Below are 10,334 nucleotides of genomic sequence, written 5' to 3'. Positions count from 1 at the left end.
TTTTATAAAGTTAAAACTGTAAGTTGCGTCTTTCTTTTTTTTTTCTTTTTTTCGTTTAAAATTAATAATTTTGGGCATTGGATTAATACTTTAAGCTTGTAATTCAGTGAAACAATAATTACACAGTATTAGAGATAGTGTTTAGTGGTGTTCAATTTTTTACTCAGTCAATTTCTATCAATTAAGACTTTCCATTAGTTTTGCTCCTTATTACAAAATTTTAATAGTTTCGCAGATACAGTATCAAAACAAATAAAGTTTCACATTCAAATTCTTACAGATTTAATTACTGTGTCAATTTCAATTATTTTTCGAACCCATTACCTTATTAATCTCTTTAAATCTACATGACTTCTAACACCGATTCCGCTTGATGTGAATTGGCATTCAACACTATCATGGTCTATAATAACTTAAATTTTGTATCCAATGGGTTAAATTGATTAATGTTGTATCACTACAGTTCAATTCCTACACACGTTTCATGCATGTACCATACATCTCAAATTAAGATGACTCCCTAGACGTTCATCAAAAGTCTTATAACACTGAAACATATTTATCAATGAATGCTCTTATCAAGGTACAAAATTTCAACAACAATCGTATAAGATTTGCAGGAAGCAGCATAATGATATTCACAAGGCTGTCGTCTCTCTCTCTCTCTCTCTCTCTCTATGTATATGCTATACACCCCACTAATAAAATATACAATTAATTCAACGTATAGACAAACTTGAAAATCAGTACTCACTCACCATTGACAAGACCAAAATCCAAAACATAAAATCTTTCTTGGACAAATACGTCGAAAACAAAAAACCCTAATTTTTTCAAAGATATTTTTTATCGACTAAGAATCCAAATAGTGGTACTGTAGTTAGATTCTATTCGAGGGTATGTTAGTCAATCTCATTTGTGACAAAGAAAAAATTATTTTTTAAAAAAAGAAAAAAATTGCAGTTTAATATTTTCAATGTGGCATCCAAAATTTGACAAGTTTTTCAAGATCCTTAAGTTTGTTTCTTCTTTTTTTTTGCATATATTTTTTAATATTTTCCCAATTGTTTTGAGATGCTGGCTTTTTAGTTTTGCAGTCTGCAGATGCTTGAAAACGTACAAAATGGTCATTTATTAGCAGTAATTTGTTGTCATAAACTTTTAACAGAAATATTCATTCTCTCATAAATGGGTTTTGGAAGAAAATTTTCGCTGTTTGACTTTAAGATTTAAGGAGAAATAAGTGTTAAGATTTGAAATCCCTAGATCTAAAATCTCTTCACTTGTAACAGTTGTGATCTTCTAAACAATTTAGAAAATTATGCTTTGGTAATTTGTTTGGATGCTATCTAGTTCACATGAGTTTGAGATTAATGAAGGCAGTGAAGTACTTAAACATATATAATCGAAATTAGACTTCAATGATGGTATAGCATGGTTAATTACTAATTAGTATCTTGATTTAAAACCCACACCCGTAACTTTCCTTGGAAGATCTAAAAACCTTTTTTCTTGCAATCTGAAATTTTAAGATAAATTCATCTATAATTGAAATTGGACTCCAATTAGCTAGCTTGGTTAAGGGTGACTTAGGTGTCGAAAAGCACCCCAAGTATCTTGATTTAAACCATTTCCTATAGTTTTCTTTAGAAAAATGTAATTACAACTTGTTTCTTTGCACTGTATTGATATTGCCCATTTTAGGATTTAGGGGAGGCCTAATACTTCGTAAGAAGTGATTATATATATACACATAGTCATTCTCTCATACAAGTGCCCCTTTTATTTATGCAGACACGTTGTTAAATCATGTGGTTTAATAAAATATCCGCATTAAAAAAAATGAAGGCACGAGTGCACCTGAGAATAATTTTATAGATACACATACATATATATATGTATAGAGAGAGAGAGAAGTCTAGTAACCTAATTTCATTTATGATAACATTTTAAAAAACTCACTATCATTGTGTGATTAAATAGATTCTACATGAGAGTGTCCATCTAAACTTGTCTTTAATACTAACATTGGGATCATTTTTCTTTTAAGTCCATAAGAGCACCCATTAAAATTTGTTTTTCATAGGTCTTTATTTTCCTCCTTGGTATATTTTTAAGAATTTACTCCCATTTTTTAACTTTGTTCTACTCTCCCATTGTTTAAGAAATCTCAGTTTTAGGTTTTCTTTTCTTTTCCTTTCTTTCTTTTCAAGGTCTCTCCTGTTTCATATCTTAAAGAATCCAAAAATTTCCAATGAAAGCTTTTCTTCTTCTCTTTCTTTTATAGCCCCATGATACATTTGTTGATTCTCCAACAAAGTAGTATCAGAGTTAGTGTTCGATGATATATATAGTCATATAGCATATCAAATCGAAGATCTCAACGAGAGGAACGCAACGCTGCAAAAATCAGCCCGATCGGAGGCCAAACGCATCCACACTTGTTGCGAGAATATTTCTGTTTTGAAGCTCAGTTGACTCACCGAGTTGATCCAAGCTGAACCAAACTGAACCAAGTTTAGCCGAATCGAACCAAACCGTGCCGAGATGAACTGAATCAAGTCGAACTGAGCCAACTCGAACCGAACCAACCCGGGTCGAACCAAGTCAACTACACTGCCGTTGACCGTTGACCATTTACCGCCGTTGACCGTTTACCGCCGTTGACCGTTTACCGTTGATCGAAAATTGACTCAAGTCCCTCCCAAGGTTTCTCGACGTACCAGATCCATCCATGCATTCAGAATCTCAAAAGTCTCACTCAATTTATGAGTTATGGCAAATGATGGTATAATGTCATTTCAAGTTCCACAATTAAAGGGAAGTAAGTTTGACAATTGGAGTATTAAAATGAAGGCTTTATTGGGTGCACATGATGTATGGGATGTAGTGGAGAAATTTTTTATTGTGCCAGAAAATGAAGTCACTTTAACTGTGGTGCAGAAGGAGAATTTAAAGACTTGAAGAAGAAAGAGAATAAAGCAAAGTATCTCATCTTTCAATCATTAGATGAATATACTTTTGAAAAGATTGCTGGTACAACCTCCTCAAAAGAAGTATGGAAGAAACTAAAGACTTCTTACAAAAGAGTGGAGCAAGTTAAGAAGGTTCGCCTCCAAACATTACGAGAAAAATTTGAGTCATTACACATGAAGGCATCAGAGTCAATTTTTTACTACTTTACTCGGGTTGTGACTGTTTCCAATGAATTAAAAAGAAATGGCGAGGAGTTAAACGAGGTAAGGATCATTGAAAAGATATTTCGATCAATAGACTCGAAGTTTGACCATATTGTTGTGACAATTGAAGAAACAAAAGATTTGGAGGATATGATGATTGAGCAACTTCAAGGAAAGTTGCAAGCCTATGAAGAAAAACTAAAAAAGAAGTAAGGAATAGAAGAACAACTTCTCAATATGGAAGTCAATCCAAAGGAAAGAGAAGAAAGCTCTGAAAATGAGAGAATGTATTATGTTCGAGGTAGAGGTCGTGGTCATAAACGAGGTTAGAATTTCAACAACAACAACTCCAATTATGCCAAAGGACAAAGCTCAACCAGAGGACAAGGCGGAGGCAATCCAAGATCGAGGTATGACAAATCCCAAGTACAATGCTATAATTGTCAAAAGTTTGGGCATTATGCTTCAGAATGTAGAACTCCAAGTACCAGAATTGATGAGAGAGTGAATTATGTAGAAGAGAAAAATGGTGAAGATGGCACATTTTTACTAGCACGCAATAACACAAGTGTAAGTCAAGAAAATACATGGTATCTTGACACAGTTGCTAGCAATCATATGAGTGGAAATAGAAGCATGTTCAAGGAACTAAATGAATCTGTGAATGACAGTGTTGCTTTTGGAGATGATTCAAAAGTACCAGTGAAGTGGTAAAGGTAACATTCTTTTTCCTACAAAAGATGGTAGCCACTAAATAATTTTGAATGTTTACTATGTGCCCAATATAAAAAACAACATCTTTAGTTTGGGTCCACTCTTGGAAAAAGACTATGATATTCACTTAAAAGATTGTAGTCTTTTCCTAAGATATGACAAAGGAAATCTAATTACAAGGGTCAAAATATCGAAGAATAGAATGTTTCCTTTAAATATTCAAAATGATGTTGCAAAATGTCTCAAAGCCTGTCACAAAGATCCATCCTGGACATGGCATCTTTGATATGGGCATCTCAACTTTAGAGGACTGGAGCTACTATCTAAGAAGAACATGGTGAAAGGCTTACCATGCATCAATCACCCTGATCAACTTTGTGAAGGGTGTTTACTTAGCAAGCAGTTCAGAAAGAGCTTTTCAAATTAGTCAAACTCAAGAGCTCAGAAGCCACTCAAGTTCATTCATACTGATGTGTGCGGTCCATTCAAGTCAAGCTCCTTTGGTAAAAGTAACTACTTTCTTCTCTTCATAAATGATTTTCAAGAAAAACTTGGGTGTATTTTTTAAAGCAGAATTCAAAAGTCTTTGAAGCTTTCAAAAAGTTTAAAGCTGCAGTAGAAAAAGAAAGGGTATACCAGATTAAAGACATGAGATCTGATCGAGGTGGAGAGTTCACTTCCAAAGAATTCGTAGAGTTTTGGAAAGCAAATGGAATTCGAAGCCCTTTTATAGTTTCAAGATCCCCGCAACAAGATAGCGTTGCAGAAAGAAAGAACAAAACCATCATCGACATGGCAAGAAGCATGTTCAAGAGTAAGAGACTACCTAAAGAATTTTGGGCTAAAGCTGTTGTATGTGCAGTCTACTTATCCAATTGATCTCCAACAAGAAGTGTGTGGGGCAAGATGCCATAAGAAGCTTGGAGTGGAAGAAAGCCCGACATCACTAATCTAAGAGTTTTCGGAAGCATTGCCCATGTACATGTACTAGACGAAAGTAGAGCCGAGCTAGATGACAAAATTGAGAAGTCCATCTTTATCAGCTATGACAACAACTCCAAAGGATACAAGCTTTACAATCCAAACAACGGGAAGATCGTGATAAGTCGAGATGTAGCTTTTTATGAAGAAGGAGAATGAGATTTTGGCTCTGGTATGGATGACTTCAACTTATTTCCCATTGAAGAAGATGATCATACACAGATAAAACGAGTAAAACGAGCAACAAGAGACAACTACTCCACCTATGTCACCAGCATCAAAGACATGTGGAGATTCACCGCCATCTTTCTTAAATGAAAGAAGCGAAGAACGTACAAAGAGTCTTCAAGATCTTTATGAGGTAACTGAGAGACATGATAAGCTCACTCTCTTTTGCTTCTTTTGTGAGCCAGTCAACTTCCAAGAAGTTGCACTAAATGAGAAGTGGAGAATTACAATGGATGAGGAAATCAAATCCATTGTAAAGAATAATACTTGGGAGCTTACTACCCTTCCCAAAGGGCATAAGGTGATCGATGTCAAATGAGTGTACAAAACGAAAAGAAATGCGAAAGGAGAAATTGAAAGGCACAAGGCGAGGTTAGTTGCAAAAGGCTATAGTCAAAAGGCTGGCATAGACTACGACGAGGTATTTGCTCCTATAGCTCGACTTGAAATTATTAGACTTATTATTTCTTTGGCTATTCATAACAAATGGAAGATTTTTCAAATTGATATGAAGTCTGCTTTCTTGAATGGATTCCTTGAAGAAGAAGTTTACATCGAACAACAATTAGGCTATATGGTGAAAGGACATGAAGACAAAGTTTTGAGATTAAAGAAAGCTCTTCATGGGTTAAAGTAAGCACCAAGGGCATGGAATAGCATAATTGACAAGTATTTTCAAACGAATGGCTTCACCAAATGCCCATATGAACATGCTCTCTACGTCAAAGAAAAAGATGGAGACATTTTAATTGTATGCTTGTATGTGGATGATCTCATCTTCACTGGAAGGGATCCAAGCTTATTTGAAGAGTTCAAGAGAGTGATGATCAAATAGTTCGAGATTACTGACATTGAACTGATGGCATATTACCTCGGCATTGAAGTCAAGTAAAAGGAAGAATGCATATTTATCTCCCAAGAAAGTTATGCAAAGGAGATTCTCAAAAGGTTCAAGATGAATTATTGTAAGCCTATAAGCACACCAGTGGAATTCAGAGTCAAGTTATCCAAACATGATGAAGGCGAAGATATAGATCCAACATTCTTTAAAAGTTTAGTCGGAAGCCTACGTTATTTGACATACACGAGACCAGATATCCTTTATGCTATTGGACTTGTGAGTCGATACATGAAGAATCCAAAGACTACTCATTTTAAAGTTACAAAAAGAATCCTTCGCTATATCAAAGGTACAACTAATTTTGGCTTGTTATACTCATTTTCTAATAACAACAAGCTTGTTGGATATAGCAATAAGGATTGGGGTGGAGATGTAGATGATCGAAAGAGCACCACAGGATTTGTGCTCTTCATGGGAGATACTACTTTCATATGGATGTCAAAGAAACAACCAATTGTCACGCTATTCACCTGTGAAGTTGAATATGTAGCTACCACATCAAGTGTTTATCATGCAATTTGGCTCAGAAATTTGCTGAAAAAGTTAAGTTTGCCACAAGAAGAGCCAAGCGAGATTTGCGTTGATAACAAACCAACAATTGCCTTATCCAAAAATCCAGTCTTTCATGATCGAAGCAAACACATAGATACTCGCTATCATTTCATAAGAGAGTGTATTGCAAGAAAAGAAGTGCAAGTCAAGTATGTAAAATCACAAGATCAAGCAGCTGATATTTTCACCAAGCTGCTCAAGTAAGAAGACTTAGTAAGATTCAGAAGTTTCCTTGGTGTCACAGGATCAAGTTTAAGGGGGGGTGTTGGATCATAAACTTGATCTAAGATGAATAAATTCAGGCTCAACTCATGGAAGGTTACATGAGTAGGTATGGTTGGTGAGATTTGAATTATTTGTCTTAGGTGTGGTAGGTTTGGTAGGTGAAGATGAATGGTTATTAATTTTTTGTAATTTCTTATTGAATGGTTGTGATTAGTTTGTTTCATGTATAAATACCCCCTCTCCCCTTTGGTTTATGCATTAAGTGAAGTAACAAAATCTCTAAGTTGTAGAGAGTGAAAAATAAGAGTTGTAGTTGGTGAGGAGTGTTGTTGAAGAAATAAAATAGTGTGTTTCTTGTGTATTTTATTTGTTAATTCTCCAACAGTGATTGGTGCATGAAGAGGAAAATGGATTTTGTCATAATATTGCCTTTTCTATCCATACCCGTATTTGATTGGCTTTTGAGTCCCACTAGTTATTGTCCTTTTTGTTTACTATTGAGATTCTTAATAACCAAATCATTGATGGAGATGCTTGGAAAATGATCGTCAAAAATCCTAATTACGGTAGTGTTACAATATTTTTAATTACAGAAAATAATGATAATGTCATCATCTTGATAACATTTAATGTTAATAATTAATTAACATTCAATATCGCTAGCATGGTATATGTACTACTAAAAGTACAATTATTTTTTTCCTTTTAGTTTATAGAATTAGCAGTTAGATATTTATTAGAATGGCATGGATTAGCCTATTATATAACAGAGTTCAGATATTTATGTAATGTTTACTTTCTGGAGTGGGAGTGTGGAGTGTGGATTCTTCCCACACCAGTGTTTACTTACCTTAAAAAAGGGGGGAGTGGGAGTGGGAATCTGTGGGTCCCACCCAATTTTGGAGTGGAGAGTGGGATTCCCACTCCCATGGGGGAGGTGGGAGTGGGAATCCACTCCCCCCTCTTCCCATTTTATCCTTATAAAAATAAATAAATAAATAATATTTAATAAAATAAATAAATAATATTTAATAAAAAAATAATATCATATTTATTTTATTAAATTTAATAAAATAAAAATAAATAAATATTATATTTAAATTAATAATATTAAACATTAATTTTAATAAATATTAATTATTTATTTAATTAATAATAATAAATATTTTATTCTAAAAAAATATTAATTTTGTACTATATTATCAATAATAATATTTCATTTGTGTTGCTATTATTAATAATTTTTATTCACATAATTTAAATTAAAATTAATAAAAAATTATGATTTACATAATTAAGAATATTAGTAATTATTATTAATTTATAAATATAATAAAATATTTATTTTATTTTCCAAATATATTTTTTATTAATTTTTTAATTACAAATTATAATTCTGTACATAAGGATAAAATTGTAATTTAAAACAATTTACTTCCAATCCAAGACAAAGTAAACAAATAATTAGAATTCTGATTGACAATCCATACTTTCATTTAGTCTAAGTAAACACCCTACTCCCACTCCCACTCCACACTCCTAATCCAAGGATTCCCACTCCTCAGGATTCCCACTCCAATCCAAAAAGTAAACGCAGCATAATAAAATTTGGTGAGATAAAACCATTTATATAACTAGTAACATTTGAAAATCCCCCATAGGAGCAGTAATAATGTTATTGAGATAAAACCACATCATGAATTCATTTTATTTTATTTTTTCAAGTTTTATTAAAGGGGAAGGAGCATAGCCCAAACATTATTTTTAACTCATATCTTTTTTAGGAGTTCAACTCGAATGACTAATTAAACAAAGAAACTGAAAGTCGTTCAACTGCATTTTAAGGTAAATTATAAATAATGTTATCCTAATTAGAAATTAGGTAATGAGACTTTAGTGGTCAAGAATATTGCTGGTCTTGAGTCACCGCTTTGGTGAAAAACAATTTTTTTTTTGAACAATTTTGTTTCAACAATTTCAACTTTTTGATATAATTAAACGAATGTCATAAAGGGATTTTTGTTCGTGATGAAAGTTAGACTCTTGCAAGTACATCATTTCATGGTAGCAAAATTTTTTTTATAAAAATAAAAAAATAAAAATTTGACCGAAGTTGTCCACTCCAATTCCCCAGAAAAAGAAAAGGTTGTGGTGACTTTCCTATCTGTATCTAGGGTTTTAGATCATTTGACAAAATACACAGCAGTTGCAATACATTAATAATCAAATTAATAATTACAGCATGCTGCATGCAGTGATCTGAAATCTGGCCTGATGGATTCTTTCCTTTTATAATCATTTACAAATTCTCAATTTTCTTTGGCTTTTGTTTCTACTTTTAGCTTTAAAAATTTTCCCATATCTTTTTTCTTCATTGAAGCAATCTGAATCATATCTTTCACTTCAGTTTTCTTCAGTACTTTTGACTTAAAAGCACCTAAAATTTTCAATCGTGTATTGGTTTCTTTCTCAGTTTGCATTAACATTTTCATGCTATTAAAGTGATGGACTTGTTTGAAGAAATTTAAAATGATATTAGGTCTTGCTCTTTCCGCATGCATGGTGAATAGAGACCTAAAACGTGAAAGAGATTTTTACTCTTCAATGTGATGGGGATATAAAGTGCTAGCTTCTTCACTTCAAAGTTCAAATTATAGGGAGTGGGCACATATAATTTCATTTATGATTAGGAAGCTATAGGGAGTGGCTGTCAATTAAAATGTTAGATTAAAGAAACCTTACACATTAAACTTACAATTGAAATATCAGGCGTAGAACATGAAATGTTAACTTGATACGTATATCAAGAAGCACCTATTAGTTTAGTAGTTCTCATCTCAATATTCAATTGGCTTGTGGGGATAAAATTCTCTCAAATTAGAGAGTAAACCACTTTGAGCTTGGAATTAATGACCTAGCTAGATGTAGAGGGTAGCTAGGTTTAGTAAACTTATTCCAATGTCCTCATTGAGAATAAAGAATTAAAAATAAAATAAAACATTTTTACATACATCTTACTTAACATGTATTTATTTTTATGTCTATGATTGTTTATCCATGTAGCTGAAGACTGAGGGATCATGAAAACTAATGAGATAACATAAATGATATTTAATAAAGAAATAAAATTGTTTATTAAACTTCAGCTCCCTCTTTTCTTATTCCTCCTTTTTTTCCCAAAAAAAATTCAAACAATTATGCTAAATAATTAGAAATTTATGTGTTATGCACGTAGCAGCATAAGGTCAACCATTGATAGGTACAAGAAGGCACGTTCGGATAATTCAAATTCTGGCACTGTTACTGAGATCAATGCTCAGGTAAATAATTCATTAATTTAAGCTATAAATTCAGGCTTTACTAGGAATATATGCTATTATGAAAAGGTTAAAAAAGAAAAAAAGCCAACTAATTATCATTGGTTACCACATAGCTAGCATTGAAATATAAACTTCCCAATAAAAATTTAACTTCTCCCATTACATGTGACCCATGGAAACAGTACTGTCAGCAGGAGTCAGCAAAGCTGCGGCAGTAAATCAAATGTTACAGAA

Source organism: Citrus clementina, unplaced genomic scaffold (genome assembly GCF_000493195.1).
Source record: "Citrus clementina cultivar Clemenules unplaced genomic scaffold, Citrus_clementina_v1.0 scaffold_3, whole genome shotgun sequence".
Taxonomy (NCBI): Eukaryota; Viridiplantae; Streptophyta; class Magnoliopsida; order Sapindales; family Rutaceae; genus Citrus; species Citrus x clementina.
Note: the sequence above shows the minus strand (reverse complement) of the source record.